This window comes from Meles meles, chromosome 11, assembly GCF_922984935.1.
Source record: "Meles meles chromosome 11, mMelMel3.1 paternal haplotype, whole genome shotgun sequence".
In the NCBI taxonomy this organism is placed as follows: domain Eukaryota; kingdom Metazoa; phylum Chordata; class Mammalia; order Carnivora; family Mustelidae; genus Meles; species Meles meles.
In genome coordinates, this window is record NC_060076.1 from 78,894,316 (window position 1) to 78,906,328 (window position 12,013).

At 41.5% G+C, this 12,013-nt stretch overlaps 1 protein-coding gene across 9 annotated transcripts in view; it reads right to left on the bottom strand.

Moving 5' to 3' along the window:
- TLE4 (TLE family member 4, transcriptional corepressor) overlaps positions 1-12,013 on the bottom strand; it is a 142,967-nt gene that overhangs the window by 71,673 nt on the left and 59,281 nt on the right. The window lies entirely within an intron of this gene.

Consider the following 12,013-nt stretch of genomic DNA (forward strand, 5'->3'; position numbering starts at 1 on the left):
TTTTCTAAATGTCCAGAAAGTAATGTCTATGAAGAAAACAAGGCAAATATATGGCAAATTTATTTCAAAACCTGATTCAACAGCAATCACCAGAAACTGCTCCAATTCCCTTCCTCCTCTCAATCTCGTAAGACTTCATGTGTATGGGTCGGGCACGCAGCCACTTTGTACCTCCGATCAGAGTTCAATTGGTGAGCATTTATTAAGAGCCTGCAAATGTGTCTGTCTTATCACCCTTCTCAGATGCTAAGCTCTGCGAGTCTTTATCTGACGCAAACCCTGGCTCCCTGCACGCACTGAGACTCGGAATACCTCGGTAATTTCAAAGTATGTACATCGATTTCATTAGACATTAAAAAAAAAAAAAAAAAAGCCTCAGTTGGAAACAATACCTTCAATGAACCAAGTGTTTCACTTCTATTTTTCTCTCTCAGGGCAAAAAATAAGCACTATCACCCTCATTTTTCCACCCAACCAGGAACATTTCAAAGGCAGAAAAGACACCCCGAGTCTGTTGCACAAGCCATTCACAGGAGAGACTTCCTGAGAGCCTCACCATCCCACCTCAAAGCCTCTCTGACACCAGCTTCTCCTCTTCTCTCCATCTATCCACCTTTGAGGAAGGAGGGGCCCTTTTCCTTTCTGCGGCCAAGACCCTTCCCCCACTACATGGGCCGTGTCAGCTGTCCATCCCTCCTCCTTTCAATGCTGTTGATTGTCCAGGGCTCGCTCCCACCTTCAGTTGTGCGGTCACTGATTCTGGCCTTTGGCTAGCCAGCTGGATACCAGCAGCCCTAGAATCTTGAGGTGAACTGCCTAGCGAATGCCAAAAGAACTTGGGGTAGCACTTTTTCAGAAGGAAAAAAAAACACTGTATTTTAATCACTTTTTGTGTCTTCCACTGCCCTTAATGTCTGCCCTGTACATAACTGGCACTTGATAAATGTTTGTTAAATTTAATTAAAATAACCTTTTTTGCCCTCTTCAGTTATTGGACTCTGTGTGTGTGTGTGTGTGTGTGTGTGTGTGTGTGTATGTGTCCTTGACTTTGCAGAGCCAAACTTCACTAAAAACTAGTATAAATTTGCTCTTTCCACTTCTCAGGAACCCCCTCCTGCACACACACACACAACTTCCTCTTCAACTCCCTATAATCTGGATTCCAGACCCACCCTTCTCATGAAACTGATGAGAACCCAGACAGCAACAGGTTCAAGATTTTAAAAACAGTTTTGTCTCTGACATACCACAGCCATAGATCGTATATCTTTGTTGAAACTTTCCTCTACCTGCTGCAGGAACACTGCAGTGACCCCAACGCCTCTCTTACCTGTCTGAAATGTTCTGCCATTAGCTTTCCTTGTTTTTTTCTTCTCCTGCTCACTAAAGAGTGACAGTCCTTAATCTTTTGTTCTTCTCCCACCCTCTGGTAGCCCAGGTCTAACTTCTTGCCACATAACTCTGTTTGGCAGTGCAGCATTACGTTAAAACAGAAATGTTTAACACAAACGCCCTAGGTAACATCCACTGGCTCAGGTTAACCAGTCACCATTGATTTGCTTTCCTTCTGTGCTCCTACACCCTCACCAAATCCTATCAATTCTCAATTCCTTGTATTTCTACCACCACCATACCCAACAGACCCTTATCATACTCTGATTAGAACAAGCCTCCTGTTAGCTCACTTGAATTCTAATGAATTCACCTGTATCACCACTGGTATGTCTTCCCCCTCAATTCATGTCATCTCCCATCTCTTAAAACCACCTCACCTTCACCTAACTAAGCTACAGTCATCCATGCCGGCTCACCTCATGTTCCACCCACTCTACAACAGCCTCTCAAACATCCCAAACGTCTACTATCACACCAGACTCCCTGTATCATTCCCTGGCACAGGCTGCCTTGGAAAGGTACTGTTATGCATCTTTTTATGCCTAAGAAGACCTCTGACTTGCCAGCAAGACTGTGAGATTCTGGAGAGAAGAGACCAGCCTCCAGCCTCTGTACCCCTGGCACCTAACTTACCACTATTTAGTCATATGTATTTCATCATACATTTAAAGCTCTTGATAAATTAAATTTGAAAATTCCTACATACCCCTTACCTGGCTTCCATTAAAGTTAGTATCTTACATAACCACAGAAATTATCAGAACTAAAATATTAACATAATGCATTACTATTAACCAAACTACAGACTTTATTCAGATTTCTCTGATTTTCCTACTAATGCCATTTTTCTGTTCTAGGATGCCATATTCCACTGACAAGTTTTAATGTTTCACATGTTACTGTACCAAAATTATAAAGCCCTTTCATAGATCTTAAGAATGCCAACATCCAAATTATAATCGTGTTGGTGAACAGAATATGCCTTGACCTTAGGAGAGAAAAAAAGAATGAGAAGGGGCTAAGCATGAACCCATTTCACAAGTCATCCACTATATATACAAGATATCAAACAAAAAAGCATATTCAGTAAGGTACCTGGTAGAAAGGAGTAATCGTTATCAAGTGTTTAAAATATAAATGATAAAATAATGCAATGTCACCAAAAGATATATGATAAAAATGTAAAACAGATATACAGAAATAATTTAGTATGTTTTAAAATGTTTACATCAATGAAACGGACTACTTTCTGTATTAGGTGGTCATTTTTAAGCTTCTTTGTAAGTTCACACTTCGAAATTATCCTAGAAGTAGAGTGCCAGATGCACACTGATAATGACTCCTGATTAGTCAATAACACAAACATCTAAGACACCATCTTCTTTCAATAAAAGCAGTGAGTCATCAACAAATCATCTGAACCCCACCCTTTCCTAGGCTGAAAAATAAAATGGCTTCTATCTATCAAACTTCAAATAACATCCAAGAATTCAATACAAAAGAAGAATCTCTGTAAGTCTTCTCATTGACAGAGGAAAACTCAAAGCAGATTACCAGAGAGCAAACTCAGTTTCACCGAGTATTATTCCAGAAGCGGAGAGCAGCATAACCTAACGGGTTGCCCTACAACACAAGGAAAGCTTGCTGAAGTTGCCCCATGGTGTCCTGTCTTCTGGTCTCCGCCCCATCCGTGTTAATTACAGAGCAATTAACCTGCAAGGTTTACTACTTTATGCTACTACAGTCCTGCTAAGAAACATAAAACTTCTTGCTCTTTAAAGATGAAAGGAAAGGCAATGTATATTAAGAGTACATAGTTCAACACTGACTTGTTACTAAAATAATTTAAGACAAATCACCATAGGGGCACCTGGGTGGCTCAGTGGGTTAAAGCCTCTGCCTTTGGCTCAGGTCATGATCCCAGGGTCCTGGGATCGAGCCCCACATCGGGTTCTCTGCCCCGCAGGGAGCCTGCTTCCTCCTCTCTCTCTGCCTGCCTCTCTGCCTACCTGTGATCTCTGTCAAATAAATAAATAAAATCTTAAAAAAAAAAAGACAAATCGCCATATAATTATAAACAAGTTAAAAAATGACTTTATAAGAAAAAAAAAAGCCAAAAATCAAAAAGAACGACATAGAGTGTAGTACCAAGTAAACATTAAAATAAAATACACTCTATGTAACCATAACTGAGAAAAACCTACCAAGAAAGATAACGTATCTTAGAAAGATTCTCACTGAGTTCCCCAAGGCTGTTACCATCTTTCAGTTACTTAATTAAAAAGGGGGGGGGGTAAAAAGGAAAAAAAAAATCCAAAACACTCTCTTATCTCAAACCACAATACAAAATAAAAATCCCTTTTTTTTTCCAAGTTCCCTTGATGGGCCATTCAAGAGAATAAACATTAAAATGGAGTGAACTTTAAACTTAGACAAGTAAGCATTCCATTAAGATAATTAATTTAATTTTGAAAAATAGCCAGTAATTACTTCTGAAAATATACAGCAATGAGTGGTAGACATAGCCTCAATTCTGTTAATAGCTTTTTACTGGAGTTTCTATAACAAAGAATTATTTCCCTGCAGTTTTAAGTTTGGAATGAAGGATAGAAAAGGACCCATGAGTGAATCAAGTTCACAGGAAATGTTATTTGAAATGTTTTCTTTCTACAAAAAGAGGAATTGTTTTTTTAAGATTTTATTTGAGAGAGAGAGCATGAGTTGGGGGGCAGAGGGAGGGGGAGCAGCAGACTCCCCGCTGAGCAGGAGGCCCTACACAGGGCTTAATCCTAGGACCCTGAGAGCACAACCTGAGCCGAAGGCAGACATTTAACCAACTGAGCCACCCAGGTGTCCCAAGGAGGAATTATTTTTAATTGAATGTCTCCAACTGTTTGACTGCCAGGGCCTGAGAGGCCAATGACCAAGTAGGAGCACAATAAATGCAGAGCTTCAGGAAATACATATCCCTAGCAATTCTGGACAACTCCAGTGGGAAACCAGGCAGAGATTTTCTTGCCCACTACTCTCATCTCTACTACACTATCAACCACAGAAAAAATCCTGAAAAGAGGAAAAAAAAAAAAGGCAGCATCTTTCTCAGAACAATGACACCCCAGTGACAATGAGCACACTTAGTGTCATATCTTGGTTTCTTTTAAAAAAAAAAGTGCATGGTGAGCCTCAGAGCTCTTGTGCCAGGAAGTAAGAAAGCTATCTAAATCTAACTAATGGGGAGTGACAACTAGGACACTGGGCCAACCAGAAGGGGTCCTGACTGGCAAAACTTGGACAATTTAAAAGCATCATGAGGAATAATAACTCTAACAGATTCTAACACTTTGAACACATTTTAAGAAACAATTTCCAGGAGTGGGGTCCACGGTACCCTAAGAAAATAGGTGAGGCTGTGGGGCATTCTGGCGCCAAGGACTAGGGAATGGTTCACAAGTTCACAACATTCTTACACCAGCTGGCCAACGTGGGTACAGAGCATGTGTGCCTTGAGCTAACCAGGAGACACCATGCTGAGAGAAGTAAGGGGGGACCCAGTGACCTTCACTGAGAAAAGGTGGGAAAGAGGAGGCAACAGACTCTGAAATGGAGTAGCAAGGCCATGGAAGGGCCCAGGACTGGGCTGGTATCTACACTCTTTGACTGTGAAGATGCCCTTTGGTTAGGACATGGTCTGTGGGGGCTGGGCTGAATCTGAGAAAAGAGATTCTGAAAGGCAGTCAGTGATGCATGATAATGAAGAGGCCATCAGAGCCACCAAGCTGGGATCATCACCATCTATGTAAGGAAGAGCCACTCACTTAACATTTCTGGGCCTCAGTGTCTTCATGTACAAAGTGGGAACAGTTTTAAAATTTATCCCCTGAGGGTGTTGGGAGAATTCTGTGAGATTGTTCATGTAAAACCCTTAGCATAGAGCTTGGCAAATAATAAACAATAAATGGTGACTGCTATCACCGGAAAAGGTATCCAGACGTCTGTGTACACACACACACACACACACACACACACACACACACACACACACACACACAAGGATGAGGGGCAGGGGCAGTTCTTTACATAAAATTAATTTAAAAGGGAAAAGAATTTAAAATCTACCACTTCACCACCCCAACTGTATTAACAGCATCAACCGAGGCTAAAGCCAATGGGTAAGAAGTTGTTGGAGGACAAATGATTCACTGTCAAACATCAACCCACAGATCACCAAGCTTCACTAATAAGGTGATACAACTATAAATACACCAGCACCCAGGTAGTATTTTTACTAAAAATACTTAACCTGAATCTAAACATGAGGAAACAACCAGACAAATCAAGGTTCTGAGACATGCCACAAGACTGGTCTAGAGTCTTCTAAAATGCCCAAGTCGTAAAGTAAATGGTTTGGGAACTATTCTACCTTAGAGAAGACTGCAGAGACCGAGGAACAAAGACATTTGTGAGTATGAATCACAGACTAGGGGTTGGGGGGGGTGGGTGGGTTACTGGACTGCTGGGAAGAAAAAGTGCTACCACAGGCATTTTGCGGACTGGAGAACTGGGAATACAAAAAAACCACTGTGTATATGGATGTGTTAACTGTATCACCCTTATAGAGGAAAACACCCTTGTTTATAGAAGATGCATGGCGATGTATCACAAGGTGAACCGTCATCATGATGGCCTCTTCCGTTAAAACAGTTCAGTACATACACAAAAGACAAAATGTTAACTGGTTTAGTCTAGGTGATGAGTACAGTCTTGATTTTACTACTCTTTCTACTTCTCTGTGGCTGTTGGGATGGGAAAAATAGATGTGTCCTTCTGGACAAAAGATTGGAGGCCTTGCTTTTTCTTTTTTTTTCCTTTTTTTTTTTAAAGATTTTATTTATTTATTTGACAGATAGAGATCACAAGTAGGGAGAGAGGCAGGCAGAGAGAGAGAGAGAGGAGGAAGCAGGCTCCCCGCCAAGCAGAGAGCCCGACGCGGACCTCGATCCCAGGACCCCGAGATCATGACCTGAGCTGAAGGCAGCAGCTTAAACCACTGAGCCACCCAGGCGCCCCTTTTTTTCCTTTTTTATTTATTTGAGAAGGAGAGAGAATGAACACAGAAGTGGAAAGAGGCACAGAGGGAGAAAGGGACTAGACTCCCCACTGAGTGGAGAGCCTGAGCCCACCCGAGCCAAAGACAGAAGCTTAAAACCGACTGAGCCACCCACATGCCCCAAGAGTTCTTGCTTTTAACAAACACATCTAGTAAAAGCCAATAAGTGAATATATAGAAAGAATCAAGAATAAAAAGAACAAAACAAGGAATTTTTCAACCGAAATTTATCTGTAACTCACTCGACTTAAAACATGAACGAGATTTACTGCAGGGGCAGGACCTACATTTAGAACAACTCAAAGAAGATTATCACTGCAAGGATGTTTCTCATACTACACCACAGATCTCTGTGCTCTTCAAGCTCCCTGCGCTGGTCTTTACGAGGAAAACACGTAACAAGCAAAGTAAGCAATTCCGTGACTCCTCTGCCAAGAATTCTATTGTCTTAAATTGCAGTTTAACTCACAAACTGATAATGGCAAGAAAAGGAGGGGGGGGGAATCCCCCAAATCTGAATTATTATGTTAGCTTTCCCATCGGAGATCCTGCTAGAATTTTTTTTCTGAAGTGGTCCAAAGTTTACTAGAAAAGGTAGTTCTAAGCAAATCAATAACAGAAATAAAATTTCCTGGAAACTTGTTCAAGCTTTGAAAAAAAATTTTAAGAGCTTTTTAACATGTATCTTGCTGAAACCAATGCTTCTATTTTGGGTTTTAGTTGTTAAAGTCACCAAGTGAGAGGATCTTGCTCAGGAAAGTGTTCTTTAGCTATTTCAGAGTGCTTTAAAAAGTCAAGCTGTGTTTAAAAAGCCTATCTACTTTAGGTTCTTCAGTAATCCTGCAATTAACCTTCAAAAGTAGAATGAATTTCAGATGACACCGAGATGAGCTGCTTTCCAACATTTTGGCCAAAACTCATGTGTGTGCTGTACATGTGTGGACATGCACGTATCTGCAGAGAATACACATATAAACAAAACAAAATATTAGCAATACCAAATAGTATGTGTAGCTTCCTGTAATATTTTCTATTCTCTTCTACTTCTTAATAAAAAATTCTGACGATGGCTCACTAAATTGATTTCATTGCACACTCATGAGTCTGACTCACAATCTGAAAAAACACTGAACCAGGTTGTGACGTTGTGATTTATAGTAAGAATTATACATTTAGTCTTTGTCCACTATTTCTGGCACAAAGAACCCTTGAGATTTCCCAAGCAAGGAGAGCAGCAAAGGTGTTTTTTGTTATGTTAATAAGGTGACTTGGGGGGCTGGTTGCTAAGAGAACCATGTGATTAGAGGGTTAGAACTTCAGCCACACTCTGACCTCAGGGCAGAGGAGTGTGCTAGAGACTGAGTCCCATCACCACCTACGGATGATTTAATCAATCATGCCAAGCCTCCATGAAAAACTCAAAAGAACAGGGTTGGGAAAGCTTCCCGGCTGACCAACACCTGGGGAGAGTTGGAGAAAATGTGCACTAGGAGATGGCAGGAAACTCCACACCCTTTCCCCATATTTTGTTTAAATCATCTTATTCTATCTTCTGGTTCCTGAGTTATATCCTTTTACAATACATGGCTAATCTTGTAACTAAAATGCTTCTCTGAGTTCTGTGAGCTGCTGTAGCAAATTAATGGAACCCAGGAAGGGAACTGGAAGCACAGGTGACAACTTGGACTTGCAACTGGCTTCTGAAGAGGTGGGGATGGTGGTGGTGGTGGTGGGAAGTTGTCTTGCAGGGCTAAGGCAGGATGCTATCTTCAGATAGACAGTTATCAGAATTTAGCTGAATTATGGGACACCCAACTGGTGTTAGAGAATTGCTTAGTGGAGTGGGAATCCTCCCACCCCGCAGGAACAGGCTTTAGAATTTTATAGTCCAACACCCACACACATGTGAGTCAGTAGATTTTATCAGTATCAGGAGCACAAGCCCCCACCATCCAGTCCAGTGATGGCACTCACTGCCCCATGGGGCCCTTTCTTAACTAGGGAGGTCTGACCCTAAGAGGTAAGCAATCCTTCATAAGAAATCAAAAGAGACTGCCCCTTTAGGGAAGTGACTTCTAAACTAAGACATGAAAGTTAAGAATAAGAGAACCTTGCAGAGTGCAGGGAGAAAGGAAATCAGGCAAGAGAGAAAGAGGTGCACAAAGGCCCAGAACCAGAAAGGCCCTGAGATGACCAACGAAGCCAAAGAACATCTGGTGGGAGCCCAAGGAGCAAGGGAAAAGTATGGGAAAAGAGAAATATGGGAATCAGATTAGGGACAGAAAGGAATTTAGACTTTCATGTAAGAATAAGGAGAGCTTTAAGCCATGGTGAGTTTTTCTAGTTTTGTTTTGTCTTTCAAATTGAACTTTTAGTTTGTCCTTAATGGACAGAAGCTGGATGGCAATCATTTGCTGGCTGTATGTGTTGCCAGTATTTTCTCTGTTTCTGGGGCCTGTCTTTCCACTTTCCTTACTTCACCTTTAGGTGAACGGGTGTTTGTAATTTAAACTAGGTAACATCATCAGTCTTTTTTCTTATGGTTTCAGCTTTCTGTGACCCATTAAAAAATACTTCTCTACCCCAAGATAGAGATTCTTTTTTTTTTTCCTGGAAGTTTTAAGGTTCTGTCTTTCATGTGCTTTTTGGATTGACTTCAGCAAACGAGGAGATAGGTGGACCCAATTTCCTTTCTTCCACAAGAATAACCAACCATTGCCTCAGTAGTACTTATTAGTGGCCATTCCCCCACCCCCGCATTGAGCTACATGCCCCTCTGATGTATTGAGTACTTATTCCATTGTTTTAAATAAAGACTAATCAGTACTGCAAGCTAGAGTATTAAATAATTTTAAAATGTTTAAAATACAGAATGCTTATGTGAGACTGGCAGAGTGCCCCAGATGAAAGGAGAGAGACCGAGACCAGCTGGGAGGTAATATGGGCTCAAACCAAAAACGCATGATGACTTGGATTAGGGTTGTGGCAGTACAAATCGTAAAGAGTAGAAGGACTGAAGGTAAGTTGAGGCAGCGTGAAAAGACATGGTTATTGAAGGAGAAGGGCATGATAATAACTGAAGGAATCCAGGATACTTTGTTAACACCAGGCCCCCAGTCACTGGGTAGATGACTGCACTATTTACTCAGACGGGGCAGACGTGAGGAGGAATGAGCCTATAAATACAAATTTTGCTTTGTAATTTTTCTAAATACCTTATTTCTATAGAGCACTTTTAGTTCACAGAAGTTATAACTTCTTTAGATCAGAAATCATGTGTGTAAGGAACAAGCAGTATGTAAAGAAATTAAGTCATGCAAAATCCTACTAGCCAAAAAAACAACTAATGTAATGATCAAGTCCATCTTGTATTTCTTCATTCACACATAAGCATTTTAACACAAGTAACATGACGCTGTCTTTCAGTTTAAAGTTCTTCTTTTCTTCTTTAGCGCATATCGAACTTTCTCCCATATCCCTGGGTAATGCTTTGACTGCATCACGCATAACGGTCACACAGTGTATGCTACTGTATAGATATGTGAGAGTCCACTTACGTGAATTGTTTGGTTCAGGTTTAGATTGTTTCCAATTCTGATGTATACATGCAGTCACCATGGTATTACAAAATAACCGCTGGAAGACAGTTCCTCCATAAGTTATAGAATACCCAAATCAAAGTGGCCTAAGTAACAGAGATTTTTAGTTCTCACTTAAAAAGTCCAGGGTTAGTCGGATGACCTGGCCATATCAAGGTTTTGTGTCAACATCTCTCTGGTTCTCATGGCCTCTCTCTCATTTCCATACCAAGATGGCTCCCAGCATTAACTCATCCTCACACAACCAGGTTCATATGCAGAAAGAGGGCAATTTTCTTTTTCTGGGTTTTTCTGTTAAGAAGGAGAAAAAGATATCTCATGGGACTTGGATGGGGTCACTGGCCCACAGCCCAGCTGCAAGGAAACCTGGACAGAGCACCTGGATGGGTCAGCCTCCTCAGCAGGAGGGACAGGCTCAGCCTGCAAGAAACAACCAACAAAACTTGCCTGGACATCTATCTTTGCTCACAGGCCAGGCTGAAGCTCTTTTTTTTTTTAAGAATTTATTTATTTATTTGACAGAGATCACAAGTAGGCAGAGAGAGAGGGGAGGGGAAGCAGGCTCCCCGCTGAGCAGAGAGCCCAACAAGGGGCTCGATCCCAGGACCCTGGGATCATGATCTGAGCCAAAGGCAGATGCTTTAACCCACTGAGCCACCCAGGTGCCCCCAGTCTGAAGTTCTTAGCTGAAAGAGACCCCAAACCATCTCTGAGCTTTTAATCCAGGTACGCAGCAGCTTAAACTTCCCCTTATACGGTTCCTTCTCCCAGCTACTCGTTCGTGCAGAGATTGTTCTACAAATTGTTTACAGTCAACCCAGAACTACCCAGGGGGAAAGATACATGACTGCCAGTCCACTTCAGAGCCACGGTGGCACTGGCCCCGTGGAGAAGATAATCTGGGTGCCTGGATAAACTCTCCCCCTTTTTATAAATCTACCAAGGGAAAATAATGTATGAAAATCACAAGGGACAGAATGGCTGTGGAGCTGCCTTCAAGAGGGTTTGTGAATGTACCCCTCTGAGTCTTCCTTGCAAGGTTTATGTGTAGGGCTTAGCGTTCACTATCGCTTATTGGGTCCGCACAACGACTGCAGTGTGCTTATTATGGCACCCCACCAAGCAGCTGCTATTCACAAGCAGAATGGACAAGACTTTCTCCAGATGGAGAAATGGAAGCAGGAAAAAAGTAAACAGTTTATCATAAGACCATGAAATAATTTCAAATAGGACTCCCCCAAATATACTGGCAATCGCCACAGATTCTTTTTTATGTGCCTTTGACTGGCCAATGGCCCTCTAGGGTCCTCCTCTACCAACGTTCCCTTCTTCAGCCACTGCTGCCTATAATTCGCTTACCCTCACACATCTGCCTTCACTGGGTAACCGCTACCCCGGTGCTTGATTCATGATTTAACATTAACATGATTTATCCATCTTTGGATCTACCTCTCCCCATGAGATCATGAGCACCAAAGAGGCAGGGACCAGTTTTTAGTTGCCATTGTGCCCCAGAACTTTAAAGCGTGCTGGTATAAACAGGAAAATAATAAAGTTTCTGAAGGAATACTGACTTGTCTGTATTGTTTTTAATACAACTATATGAAGGCAGTTCCTGGCTCCAGTTAATTCCTCTTAATATAAACAACATCCTGACCAGCCATTATCATGAACTGTCAGTTAAGCTTAAACATTTAAATGGCTGACTTATGTTCCATAGTACCTATGATGATATGAAACAAGTATAGCTTTGGGTTGTTTTGTTTGTTCATTTTTTTTTTTTTTTTTTAAATTTTTAAACCATCAACAGCTCAAGGAACTCCCCCATCCCCTGGGCAATATTTAGAAACAAATTCAGTATAAACTCCTGATGTCCAGATTTCTGAACAACTGTCTAGCAATGTCTCCTTTT